General features: G+C 26.3%; 1 protein-coding gene across 1 annotated transcript in view; it reads right to left on the bottom strand.

Annotated features, from left to right (window-relative positions):
- LOC111626267 overlaps positions 1-13,024 on the bottom strand; it is a 68,808-nt gene extending 55,784 nt beyond the window's left edge. Inside the window, exon 1 of the mRNA XM_023369616.1 lies at positions 12,861-13,024. The gene's annotated coding sequence lies outside the window, so the exon portion shown is untranslated. The remainder of the gene's footprint in view (positions 1-12,860) is intronic.
- Positions 13,025-15,016: the final 1,992 nt, after the last annotated feature.

The raw sequence follows: 15,016 nt of genomic DNA, 5'->3' as shown, positions 1-15,016 counted from the left end.
TGGTGCCATATCAGATTCCTGACGTCGGCGACACCTGGCGTAGGTTTGTAATCCGCCAAGGTGTATACTAGGGAAAGTTACTACCCAGAGTGGTTTCCCGTTGCCTTCTCTGGGGCGCGATGTTACGCGAGGGGAACTAATGCCTTCCGGGAGGACTTTTATGGGGAACTGGCCTCCTATTTAGTCGTTATTGGCAAGGAGAAAACCCGGAAAACTCCAAGCAGCCAGCCTGTCCGATCGCGGCGCGAACCCACGACCGAACTCCCAGTGTTTAGGGTACGAAGACCACTCGGCCACTGGTGGGCACATATCACTTTTCTAATAACTAGAACAATATCACTTTTCTAATAAACTTAGTGATTAGGTAAAAAGGGAAAATGAGGGACTTCTGCGGTCAATGACCGAGATGATCTCCTCGAAAAAAATTGTTAGTATATCAATAAACGAAATCTCCTCCATTTGTTTAAAGATAATTCTATAGACGTTAATATCAACAAGACGGGAATAAGAGATGTTTTTATCCCCTCTTTGGTTGCACGTGACACGTGGTTACGGCAATAAATCGCCTCTTTCGTAGTCAAACGCGACGTTTGATATAAACAATATTTAGATAGTTGACCAGGTTAAAGAAATTATTGTCAGATGAATGTTAATTTATGGATGAGAGCCATCAAACCTATAGAAAATTTATATTATAAAATCATATCTTCTAGACACTGATAGCAATAAATTAAACAAACTTCTCTGTGTCAATTGTCAGTACAAGCTAGGTCTAGACATCAACACACAAACAGGTGTGCGTATAAATCATGAATGATGTCATAGTTCTCACCCACTCAAAAATAGTATAAAGAGGGTTTGGACGCAGTCCACAGCGCGGCCATCCCCAAAAGGCAAACATTCACAAGGCGGACATCGACTGCCACATCTACTGACCAATACCGCCATACTGCCGTGACGATCCAGGAACATTTTTACCAACGACCCATATTACGGATTGGGAAATTAGAGGTATTTGTTTTTGGATATCTATTTGTATACTCTCTCTCTGCGAAATCTCTCTCTGAGAAATCTCTCTTCTAGAGATCTCTCTCTCGTCTCTTAACTTAGAGAATAAAGATTAGATGTTTCATATGAAAGACGAATCATTGTCGCGACATAGAATAGAATTTTTGTATATCTTCTCCTTAGCCTTTGATATGTACAATTTTATAGTTGTTTATTAAATGTGTTATTCTTGTCCAACCTGTGTATCCATTTGGGAACCTGTCAACTTACTCACTGACCTCCCCACTCAATTTTATTTTGCCCTCCTATAAAGCCATCCTCTGACAGAGCCGCCGGTAAGTGGGGACAACTAACCCCCTCGGTTCTCACAATATATTTTATAAAATGAAAACTTTATAAGTTATTTAATGTAACAGCATTATGGTAGTTAAAGAAAATGTATTTAATTTGTATAAAGTATTTAAAACTGCATTATTTTTAATACAGATATAGAATTCTCTTTCTAATAATAATAATAATAATAAACATTTAATTAAATTAATTTCATTTATATATAATTTATAGTACTTGCTCTATTTTTTGTTTTAAAAAATAAATTTTTAATAACTTTGCATAACATTTATTTCTTAAATTAAGAAATGTACAGTATTAAGAATTAGTTTTTTAGAAAGAAAATTATAGAAGTTTCAAAACATTCTATTAAATTATTAACAATATATATTTGGAAAACAACTTTATGTTAGAGTAAAAGAATTAGAAGATTTATTACTATAAAATTTCAGTTTTCATATTCTACTTTGATTTAATTGTGAACAAAATTTTTTTTAATATATTAACATCTATAACTGTAAACAAACAATTCAGAATTTGTTTAATATATAAATTTTTAAACTTTATACAAAAACATTCTAAAATATATCTACACTCTAAAATTTATATACAGATTATCAATTATATATTTAACAATTTACATGAAATGATACAATACATGATCAATGTAGAAACTATACCCTTCAACAAAAAAATATTTACAGATTTCTTTTTTTCATATGCTGATAATATATCAATGCAATCAAATCAATGCAATTAAAAAAGAAAACTGTATCAGATCAACTGAGTGTTTATTTTGATGGCTTTTAATTAGTGATAGAGACATGATTCCACTGCAAAATAGGGAAAGAACTTATCAGATCCTTCTAAAATTACTGGTTGGTAATTTATTCTGTATATTATCTAAAAGCCAGCTGCAAATCTGATCTCTGAAATATTAATATGAAATGTTTAGAGGCTCAAATTTAATAGAATTTAATTTTAAAAATTTCTTCTAGAAAGATATTAACTTTATGAAACAAAGCCAAAATAATTGTATGAATTAGTTTTCAATCTAATTTTAGGCAGAAAGATAACTGAAGCAGAGAAAAAAAAGGCATCTGAATATACTATTATTATCAAATTGTAAATGTAAAATTTGATAATTCAAAGAAATATTTAAAAACTAAATGTGAAATTAGAGTATTTCATATTTATTAAGAATTCATTCTATAATTACAAATTTAAAATATTCAATTTCTCAATAACAATATAAAATGCTTTTTTAAAACAACTGCCAATAAAATTCATTTCGAAATTTCTAAATTTATGTATTTGTCTTCAGGAGGAACTCAGAAATAATTAAAAATAAAATTTTAAAATGCTTAATGAGGTTTAGACACTCCACACCCAATTGTCTAGGCTATAACTGTCTATGTTTCATCAAGCACATCAGAAATTTTGTTTTAATTTTTTTATAAATTAATCCATAACAACTATAAGTCTAAATACATAAATGGTTAGAAAGAAATTTTTTAATATAATTTTTTCTAAAAAACAAATATAAAAAGCAATTATTTATTATAACATCACCACAATGCCGTGCTGCAATTTTTGGTCTATTTAATTTAAAATACATGCTCTCCACCTCAAATTATTAGTAGTGTCTTGCCCTTGTACAGTACATCATACTTTTCCTTTAACAATAGACTTGTGCTGGTCATTTATTAACTGCTTTCAGGGAAAGTTTTGAATTGAAATAACATGACTTTCAGTTGGCATTGGAAGTTCATATATAGTTAATCGGGGCCTCCTGCTCCTTAGGTTTCCGTATTGCATCTCAGATTTCATCTAACTTCATTCTTGAGATTAAGGAAAGACAGATGGAGAACAACAGTGGAAATTTATAGGTCTACAATGTTTTCAAATTGCAGCCCAACAAAACAAATCATCTTCAAGATAGAACACACATATGTAAATTTACTAGAGATGGAAGAATATCACTTTTCTCAAATTCAAATATTAACCATGTCTTATATACTTGAATAATTAGTGAACTTAATTACCTTATAAAATTTATTTAGTTTAATAATAAATATTAAATGAAATTATTAACTTGATTTATTTATTTCTATATATTAATAAATTTAATAAAATAAAAAAGAAAAACAATTTACTAAATTCTAAGAAATTAAACTTCACACTTCACTTTTTATTTTGACTTTGGGTTTTATAATGCCTTTTTTTTTTTTAGAAACATATCTGAACTACAATAGATTAATCAATAATTGTTCTTATTTTCATCAAATGCAGACTTTTATTTGCAAAAAAAGCATTCAAACACTTTCAGGATCTAGTCTGCTTCTGCTATCTGTACATATGGCATGATGTTGGAGGTATTTGTGGTATTCGAATTTATTTTTGCAACATCATATTCAAAATCTCAAATACTTGAATACTTTCTAGTATTCAAGTATTTGTGGGTGGTATATGTCCATCCCTAAAATTTACAAATGCCTAAACACAAATAATAATATAAAATTGGTTGGTTGTTTCTATTTGTACATTTACAGAATATATTTCAAAAGTAACTTTAAAATTTTAAAGCTTTAAATATTATATAGAACACATCATTACATAACATACTAAATTATAAAATACTGAATATAATAGAAAGTATTGAATGAACAATAACTTTAAATAAATAAAAAGCAAGCACTTTTTAAAGTTAATAAATAGATAGTTAGTATTTTATAATTTATATATAAACAACATTACTTAATAAATATTATACTTAGTATCAGATTTAATATATTCAATTTTGTTTTTTATAGAGTAGATACATTTGTGAAAAATCCACATAAAAAATGTGTTAAAAAGATATTGTTTGTATATAAAAATGGAAGATTTGTTGTAGACCTTGAAACCCAGTAAATAGGAAAAAAATCAATTAATATAATGGAATTTGCTTAAATAAAATATTTCAATTTTAGTTAAAAAATTAGAACATCCTTATTGACAAAGTTGAACAAATTTAATATTATTTGTGCAAATTTTATTTTATTTTTTATTTGATATTTTCAATTAAATATCAAAATACCTTTAGTTTTTAATACCAAATGGATTACAAATACTATTGAAAGAAATTGGAAGAAACACAATCATACAAACAAATCATCAAACTACCAATTACGTATATGCTTTCAGACTGCTTCAATTGCAGGATAAAGTCAGAATTAAAGACTGATTGTCACTACACCCACATGAAATAAATTGTAAAAAAACAGCAAAAATCTTAATTGATGGCTAGACGGTAGAGGCAGTTAAGGTGTCAACCTACTGATGTGAAGGACCTGGAATTGAATCTGAATGGCCAAAAACCCTAGGAATTTTTCAGATGATCTGTCTTTAATATATTGGGTCCCAGCCTTCACCATCTGGTCATCCTATTGTGGACCTAGTCAAACCCATAATGAGTAAGATTAAAAGATCCTCTCAGTGCCTGAAGTCAAAAATTGAGGAAAAAAAGCCAAACCTTAAAATTTACTTAAGTGAGTAGCAGCCTTAAATGAAAATTCTAAAAAATGTGTTAAAAGAAAAAACAGCAATAATTTTCTAGAAAAGAAAGCATAAATATTTTTATATTTTAAAAATATACAAATTTATTGAAATGTGTTAGATAAAAACAAATCATGTAAAAAAAAAAAAAAAAGACAGCAAAGAAAAAGAAATTTGTGTAAAAGCAGAATTAGGTATGATTTATATAATAATAATAGATATAAAATATTTAAAATTTTTCAAGTAGTTTTGAAAATATAAAGTTACAGAGATAATGAACTTTATGCCATTATTTGTGTTTATGAATTTGTACATGTATAAAATATTTAAAATTTTGGAAGTAGTTTTGAAAATATAAAGTTACAGAGATAATGAACTTTATGCCATTATTTGTGTTTATGAATTTGTACATGTATTCTCTAATTTCTAGACAACAAACTTTTAAAACTGCTTTGTTCTGCTAGACTATAATTTTTAATTTGAAATAATATTTACTACTAAATTTTAATAGTTAGTTTCAGAAACAGAATTGTTATAATCATTCAGATGATTTGGAAGAAATGTAAATAATGTATTTAAACAAAAAATTAAATTCAAAAGATAGGGATAAAAGTAAGAATTTCAGATTGCAGATATCTCCAATAATAGTTAATTTGTGAAAATTAAAATTATTAAAATGTTATAATGTTAATATTTCAATCCATCAATAACATGTAATGGTTTTGACACCTTAACAGAATTATAAAATTATCAAATATGATGAATTTTTATATATATAAAAATATGATAAGCCATATTCCCCAAATAAACAATAATTACTATATATCGCAAACATTTTTAACAAATATATAAAATTTTTTTAAAAGTTTTATTGTTTACTAGTAATAAATACAACAAATGTTGAATTCAATAGAAAATTCTTAATCAAATTAATTGTATTATTTTAAAAAGTCTACAAACTGCATCATTTTTATTGATTATCATATGTAACCTTACAAATTTTTCAAAGTTTTAGATTTTTAAAGTGAAACTTCCAAAAAAATGTTTGTTATTTAACATTTATTTACTGTTTTAATGTCATTTTCACAGGAAGAATATTATACCAGTATTATATTATAAGTAAGTTACTTTTGTCTTTATTATTATTGTATTTTTTGTGAAAATTTTGTTTCATGCATAATTCTAAGCTAGAAACAATAGTTTCAAAATATTTAAATGTTAACATGCTTAAAATAAAAGAATTCTATTTTATTTTGAAATATATTTGTTCATCCTTACAAATGCTTTTGAATTTTTAGAAATCTATCTTCAAGGGACTTCTACATAATATGTCACAATAATTCAATAATGTAAAATACGAGGGTCATTCTAAAAGTAAAGAATGTTTGTTTCTCTAGATATTTTTATTTAAGATAATGAAACAAAACTAATTTTACAATACATATGATACCTTAGCTATATTTCTACATAGTCGCCATACAAATATAAACATTTGTCATAGCATATCATCAGCTTTTCTATGCCTTCTGCACACTCCGTTACTGCCAAGTTCTTGAATCAGTCATTAACATCATCTTTCAGTTTGTTGTCACTTCCATAGTGATTCCTGGCTAAAAAATCCTTCAATTTTGGGAAAAGATGTAATCACTCGGAGCCTAGTCCAGGCTATAAGAAGGATGTTCAAAAACTTTCCACTTAAACTGCTAAAGCAAGTTCTTCGTCAATGCAGCAACATGCGGACGTACATTATCCTGAAGAAGCACAATGCCTCTGGACAACAATCCTTACCGTTTGTTTCGAACTGAAGCTTCATTCATCACATTACCATAAATCTTGGTTATCTGTCTGTAAATTTCGATAGGGTGGACTTTTTTCGCATTCAAAAAGCGTATTACACTACGAACCTCACACTTGGTGGGATCTTTAATTGTGTCACACATTTCAAAGTCACACTGTAAACAATAAATGATCATTGTGGCTCGCTGTTAGCATCAGATTGGCACGAAAACATGGGAAGGTTCATGATGTGGCAGTGGAGAGTGGTGGGAGAACTGAATGACTTGTCAGATCAAAACGTTCTTTTCTTTTAGAATGGCCCTCATATTTTATAGATGAATATTAAAGATAGATTTAAAGGATTTTAAAAACTTTTAATGCAAAATAAAACTGTATCCCAGAAAAAACAAAATTATTTAAGCTATTTTCATAATGTAAATATAATAAATAGTAATATAGTGAGTGATCCATGGTTTTATTATTTGGAGAAAAGTGCAGCTTTTTGCAAAAGCAAACAAAATCTAAAAATTGTGCAATTTTTCAACTCTTCTGCTGCATATCTAGTTTTAAAATATAAAAAACATAGAAGAATGAATACCATAAAAATATTCCCCATAACAATAATACAAAATTGTTAATAAAAATAATAAATTTTAGAAGACTGATGCTGATAAGTAACAACATAAGATATTCACAAAAATATATTCCTTTGAAATATTATATACAAAGATAATGTATTCATCACACTTAAAAAAGATCACATAATTTCAGAATATTATACTCTAATAATGATTTTAATACTCTATACTAGAATCAGTGGCATATCCACAATTTTGAGAATATGGATGCTGCTCAAAGCAGATTTGGAGATATCAAGGAATGTGCCCCTTGTTTTTCAGAGAATTACCTCAATTACCTAACTTTTTACATCAGTTTTTTTTCATTAGCTTTTTAAAATTGTTGAATAGAAAATAGAAAATTGATCATTTTAAATTAATAAGAAAACAACTCCAAGTTCTTTAAAAATAAAAAAAAAAAACAACCAAGTCTATCATCAGATGTATAAAATATTGTTTTTTATTAATTTTTAATTGATAGATTGATTATAAATTATACAAATTACAGTTGATTTATACTCAGTTTGATTCCAAAATGAGGAACAGAAAAGATATAAAATCATTACATTTCTTATTTTCACTAGAAATTATCAACATTACAGTTATTTTGAATTCATATGTAATTATCTTTAGTCTGTGCTTCATACTTTTAATCATGTATCAGAGAAATATCAGTTTAAATTTTTCTGTTTTTCTCTGTTTATATAAAATTGCTTTCTGCCATCAAAGTCATCTGATATGCATTATATTTACAGTATTTTTATTTTAAAATAACAAAACTATTGTTTTCATGTCAAGGGATGCTTATGACAGACACTACAGCACCCCTCTGAATGTCTCTCTGATTAGATTATTATTAGATATGTTATAAAATTTACAGAATTAGAATGCAATTAATTAGCTTAGAATATTCTGGAATGTGACTCAAACCTGCAACTCCCATTTAAAGTGTAGTTACATTGCACATTATGTTGTCAGGGCCACGTTTTCTTTCAAACCAATTTATTTAGAAGACATAACCACGTTGATCATTTGCTTCGTTGACTGGCGACAGCCACGTGCCCAAGGTGTAACCTGATAATAAATTCGGCTTGATTCTTTGATTAGTAACATGATTCCAGCTCAATTTCTGATATGATTTATAAATCTGTTTTAATGATACGTTGTATTATTTCAAATTATAAAGTAACATGTTGTTATTTAAACATAGGATCCTATGAATTTTGGAGCGGTTCTGAGATCTTCATATTATTTTGGAATTGATAAAGTATGTGTTGTGAAAGGGAACAGGTATTGTTTATTAATGAATTTAAAATATTATTTACGTTAATTAATTTTACAATAATTGGACAAAATTAACTTGGGAAACTAAGACTTTAATATTTGGGATTAGGTATTTTTGCAAAAACCAATTGAACAAAGTAATATCACATAAAGGTAACCCGAATAAAAGCACTAAGAGGGGCATTTATTCAGGACCGTTGTGGGTTCAGCCAGGCCTATATTAGGCAGCTGGATGGTCTGCAGAAGAATGCCTTCACAAGGTCCTTTACAGATTGAGTGATTGAATTTCTTTAGTGGTAGGGATGAAATGTGTTCCCACACTCTAAAACATCATGTATTTTATTTATTTACTTAAAAGAGAGGTTGCGGCCGAAGTTTTCAACACGAAAACGTGTATGTCGGACATTCAGCACCACCTTTAAGTAAGCCTAGAAGTTTGACAATGGCATTTGGAACATCAAGCATGACTCCACTGACGTTCCAAACGCCATTGTCAAACTTCTAGACTTACAGGAAAGCGGCGCTAAACGTCCGACGTATACGTTTACGCGTTGAAAACTTCGGCCGCAATCTCGCTAATGTTAGTCCAAGTCTTTGATACCTGGTCCTTCAGAGCAGTAGGTCAACATCTGAGCCACTTTAGCAATCCAGCCAGCACTTTACGGTTTTATTTTCTATTCCTTATAATTTTGTCTTACTTCAGTTAAATTTATTCAGGTCTAATTTATGAAATATTATTAATAACATATATATATTTGATCTATTGTAGTTGTAAACTTTCGCCTGTAGTTAGCAAAGCAAGTTCGGGTGCTTTAGAAGTGATTCCAGTGTATTCGATAAACAATCNTTTAAATAGCACAACTCTTAATTTAACACATTACATAAATATTTTTAGTTTTATGCTTCATTCTCAAACATATTTAAAATTTGTTTTAAATATAATAAAAAGTCTTTGTTTTTGTTTCATTTCAACAAAGAATGATACATTTGAAGATGAAGTTTATTTATTTAATGTTAAATTAAGCCTTCTAATTAGAAATGTTTTTTACTCATTTTTGAAATTTTATACATCTTAAGGAGGCGAAATATATCAGTCTTCATTCAAAATTAGATAAAAATTTTTTTAAAATATTTATTCTTCTATGAATATTTTAATAATACTAATAAATAGCTAATGCTAAAATAATAATTGTTGTACTTATTAATATAAAAAAAATATAAATAAATATATTTTAACTATAATTTACTGTAATTGATTGCAATAACTACTAAAGAAATATTGCCATTAGTTAATAAAAGTAATAATAAACATTTATTTAATGTTTAATTTAGCTTAATTTAAGCTATTATTTAAATTGGAAGAATATGATGCTAATGTAGGTGAATTACTATCTATTAACAATTTTAATAATTAAATAATTAGCATTAATTAATTAGTGAAAGATATGGCCCAAAATGGAATTTGGACTTGCAATTTTAAACTATGTTATCACCTTACCAAATATAATAAATGCATACTCCTATTTTATTATTTCAAAGCATACATATATACTGTATTTATAAGTAAAGCACAGTTTTGTTTTATTAAAAAAATTTATCATTTCAATTACAACTTGGATTTAATATTGTTGGCACTCTAAACCATTATATCATACAAAGTAATATATTAAAGACCTTCTCATATAGTTTGACAAATTAAATAATCCTAATCTGCATTTGCTATTCATTGAAAAATTCTGTTTTTAAAAGATGTTGACTCTTCAATTCTTATTTCAATAATAACAAACATCAAATATTATAATAAATGCTAGATAATATATAAAATACAGTAAAATACAGTAATATAAATAATGCTAGATAATATATAAAATACAGTAAATGTATCTATAAATGCAAGCATAACTTTTTATAATAATTGTTAAATAAATAATTATTAGCAGTGCTTTTTTAACATCAACTTTTTATAAATTATTCAATCTATTTTTGAAAACATTTAATATTTTAATGATTTAACAATTTATTAATATTAATAATTTTTATTTACATTTTAATAAGTTAATCTGTTTTTTTTCACCTATTGAAAATAGAATAAAATTAAATAAAAAATAACTTTTAAATAGCACAACTCTTAATTTAACACATTACATAAATATTTTTAGTTTTATGCTTCATTCTCAAACATATTTAAAATTTGTTTTAAATATAATAAAAAGTCTTTGTTTTTGTTTCATTTCAACAAAGAATGATACATTTGAAGATGAAGTTTATTTATTTAATGTTAAATTAAGCCTTCTAATTAGAAATGTTTTTTACTCATTTTTGAAATTTTATANTTGAAATCATTTTATTGAACTAGTTTTATACTTTTTATTTTTAAAAAGTCATATTAATCATATAGAGTCATGCCTAAGAATTGTACAGTACATACATTCGCAACATGAGTACCAAAAGAAAGTTAACCATATTTTGTTTCATGTGTTTTCAAGAGGTGTAGAGATAAAAATGTTCTCCAGACCCAGAGAAAACTTAGGGGTCCATAGTGGTTCCTACCCAAATAAATTAATGTTATTTTCACTAACAAAAAATAAGATGCTTAAGGCTGTATTTTTATTAATAAAAGAAACATTCTACATATTTCATTTGTTCCAAAACTATGGTAAAAAAAAGGCCTTCTCTACTGTCAGGCCCCATACAAGTTCTCAGCAGCCTTGGTTTCAAGTATATTCTCTGAATATAAATAAAAAAAAATCACATTTAAAACAATATGTATTTCTTTTATAAAACTGGTGAAAACAATAAAAAATTTTAAATGATTGATATAGATTTGAACACGATAGCAATTTAGTCTTTACAACAGTTAACTGACTTTTGAGCTATTTACATATTTTTAAAATATGGGTAAAAATTTGAATAAAACATTCCTAAAATTTTTCATATTATAAAAAATATAAAATAATTAATTAAAATAAATTCAGACATAAAAATTAATTACTTATGACAGAATAATACAAGTACAGTATTTTAATAGAAATTAAAATCATTTAAAACAAAATAAAAAAAATATATGTATAAATTCAGAAGTATTCTCCATTAAAAAAAATTTTTTTTATAATTATACATGATAAGTTCAAAAGAAATAAAAGTAAAATCTTTATTTTCATCTAATTGTTTTATACATAAATAAATATTTTGGTACTGCTTTCTGCAATTTTAATATCGTAATTATTATAAATTTTTCCCTACTTTTTTCTGTTTTATTGGTTTGAAAAAAAATTTAAATATATAAATTTTTTAAATTTAATATATTTTTATTATATCCAAAATAAAAAAATGAATTTATAAAGTATAAAGTAGGATGATTTAGATTTAAAAAAAAATTAATTGAACAAATTGGTTATTAATAAATTATTAAAAAAAATTGAATATTTTCCCTTTCTTTAATTAATTTAAAATTTGTATATTTAAATAACATAAAATTATTTTCTTTAAGGAAAAATCATTTTAATTTTAAAAGAATAATGTACAAATATTATAAAAAGTTTATTTTATTTTTAAAACACTGAAAAAGGAAAATAAATTAAAAAAATTACATATATAAGAGCTTAATTTACACAAGACTCATTTATTAATTACAGAAAAATAACCATAAAATCATAAAAATAAATATTCAAAAAGCATTTTAAAATTTTAAACAAAATAATAATAATAATAATTTGAAACCTTTTTTAAAAGCATAAGTATTAATTCTATTAAATTATTCGAATTATTGTATTATAAATAAATCAATTTAATTAATTAAATTTTAAGAAGAAATTTCATTTAAAAAATTCGTAATCCCAAAGAAATATTAATTATATTAACTTAACATTATTAAAAAAAAAAAAAGTATTTATATATAAAATATATTGAAATATTCGCATTTGTTTTGAGGGAAAATTGTAAAAAGGAGAAAAGTCATTTATCAAAAAAGCACGTTTTTCGCTAGAGTAAAACAAACGGAGTGAAATTGACGAAAATATAAAACAAAACATTGTATGGGTTGAAAGAGGCAAATACGTTTCTCGGAGGCAATAAACTACAATCAAAAGACGAAGATCGTCCCCTTCCTCTCACTCCTCATCCATAATCCACTTTCCAGTTCTGATCCGGTTGGGGGTAAGGTTGTCAACCAATTTTCTAAACTCAATCTACACGATAAGAAGTCGGCCTAACGCGAAATATTCGCGAAAAACTTCATTTACTCTTAAGTAATTATAAATGTAATAATTAAACTGGAGATGAATGCAACAAAGACGATAATTTACTCACCCACATCGTTACTGCACTCTCCCTTGGTCGGCCATGTTGGTTAGTGATCGTCGTTACCCATCATCCTTCGCGCCTGTCCTTGTTGGAAGAGGATGCACGAGGAAGATCGCGCTTCTCCAACATCATTTTATCCAATTTAAAATTTAAACAAGTTTTATATATATTATTTTTATTTTATTTTATTTTATTTTCAAAAGTCGGATGAATATTTTAACTTTTTTTTTTCAAAAAACTATAATGTATATATATTTATATTAAGTTTAAACTCCTAATATCAAGCTTTAATTTGTATAAAATGTATTTAAGTAGACATTTTTAAATTAATTAAATTAACTATCACATAAGTTATTGTTAAAGTTAATGGAAAATCCATAAATATATTTTAATTAAAAATGAGATAATTAATTATATTATTTTCGTTTATATTTGTATAATAATAATTTTGAATATTTTTTTCTGTATCTTCTCTTTAAAATTTAAAAATAATTTAATTTTTAATTATGTATATATAAATATATATAAATGTAAATATATATGCAGGTGAAAATTTCATAAAAAATAAATACGGTTTAGACAAATAAGGAATAAATAGAAATAGGACATTGCATAATGAATTACAATATTTTGTGTAAGAGTCGACTAATTTGCTCGCAACGAGAAGTGGTTTGCCATTCTCCATACACTCACACTGCATGTATTGCCTTAATGGTTATTGGACATTGTGGCTATTTACACTTGTTGGTCAGTTCTTCTAGTTATTGTCGTTGTTAGCAATCAGTATGTTTATGTACAATGAATCGACCCTCCATTAAAAAAAGTACATTCATAAATAAACAATGCGGTTTGAGAATTTCGTCTAATGAGAGCTAGCAAAATGCATAACAAAACTACTCATTTTCTCAATGCAAATAGCGAATGCTTCAAATTAACTTAGATCAATAATATAACTAATTCTGCAACTATAAATATAATAATGATATTTACCAATAATTTCGTTTTATGTTGATATTAAACTTTATTGCTCTTGACAAATGCATTAATAATCGAAATAATATCGATATAATTCTATGTTGTTGTGCAATTATAATTGATATATGAAAAACTAGTATATTAAGCTAATGTATATATATGACGTTTGCTATGATGCGATATTTTATCCATACATAACTGATTAAACGTAACACGGTGCAAAAATAAAACAGGAAAAAAAAAAGGCTCGAGACGTGCCCTATTTGNCCAAATCTGAAGTTATAAACAATGCAAAGAACGTATTTACAATTTAAATTTTTACTTTATTTACTATATTAAAGATAATCAAAGCAAATTACATAATTATCTAACGTAATAATTTAATTTTTAATTATGTATATATAAATATATATAAATGTAAATATATATGCAGGTGAAAATTTCATAAAAAATAAATACGGTTTAGACAAATAAGGAATAAATAGAAATAGGACATTGCATAATGAATTACAATATTTTGTGTAAGAGTCGACTAATTTGCTCGCAACGAGAAGTGGTTTGCCATTCTCCATACACTCACACTGCATGTATTGCCTTAATGGTTATTGGACATTGTGGCTATTTACACTTGTTGGTCAGTTCTTCTAGTTATTGTCGTTGTTAGCAATCAGTATGTTTATGTACAATGAATCGACCCTCCATTAAAAAAAGTACATTCATAAATAAACAATGCGGTTTGAGAATTTCGTCTAATGAGAGCTAGCAAAATGCATAACAAAACTACTCATTTTCTCAATGCAAATAGCGAATGCTTCAAATTAACTTAGATCAATAATATAACTAATTCTGCAACTATAAATATAATAATGATATTTACCAATAATTTCGTTTTATGTTGATATTAAACTTTATTGCTCTTGACAAATGCATTAATAATCGAAATAATATCGATATAATTCTATGTTGTTGTGCAATTATAATTGATATATGAAAAACTAGTATATTAAGCTAATGTATATATATGACGTTTGCTATGATGCGATATTTTATCCATACATAACTGATTAAACGTAACACGGTGCAAAAATAAAACAGGAAAAAAAAAAGGCTCGAGACGTGCCCTATTTGTTTTCCGTAGCTATCTAATTTCTGTGTTTGCCGAAGTCCGTTGCTGTTGTAGGGTACAG

This window comes from Centruroides sculpturatus, unplaced genomic scaffold (genome assembly GCF_000671375.1).
Source record: "Centruroides sculpturatus isolate CEXI.00-Female unplaced genomic scaffold, Cexi_2.0 scaffold93, whole genome shotgun sequence".
NCBI lineage: Eukaryota > Metazoa > Arthropoda > Arachnida > Scorpiones > Buthidae > Centruroides > Centruroides sculpturatus.
Note: the sequence above shows the minus strand (reverse complement) of the source record. Positions and strands in the feature narration are given on the sequence as shown.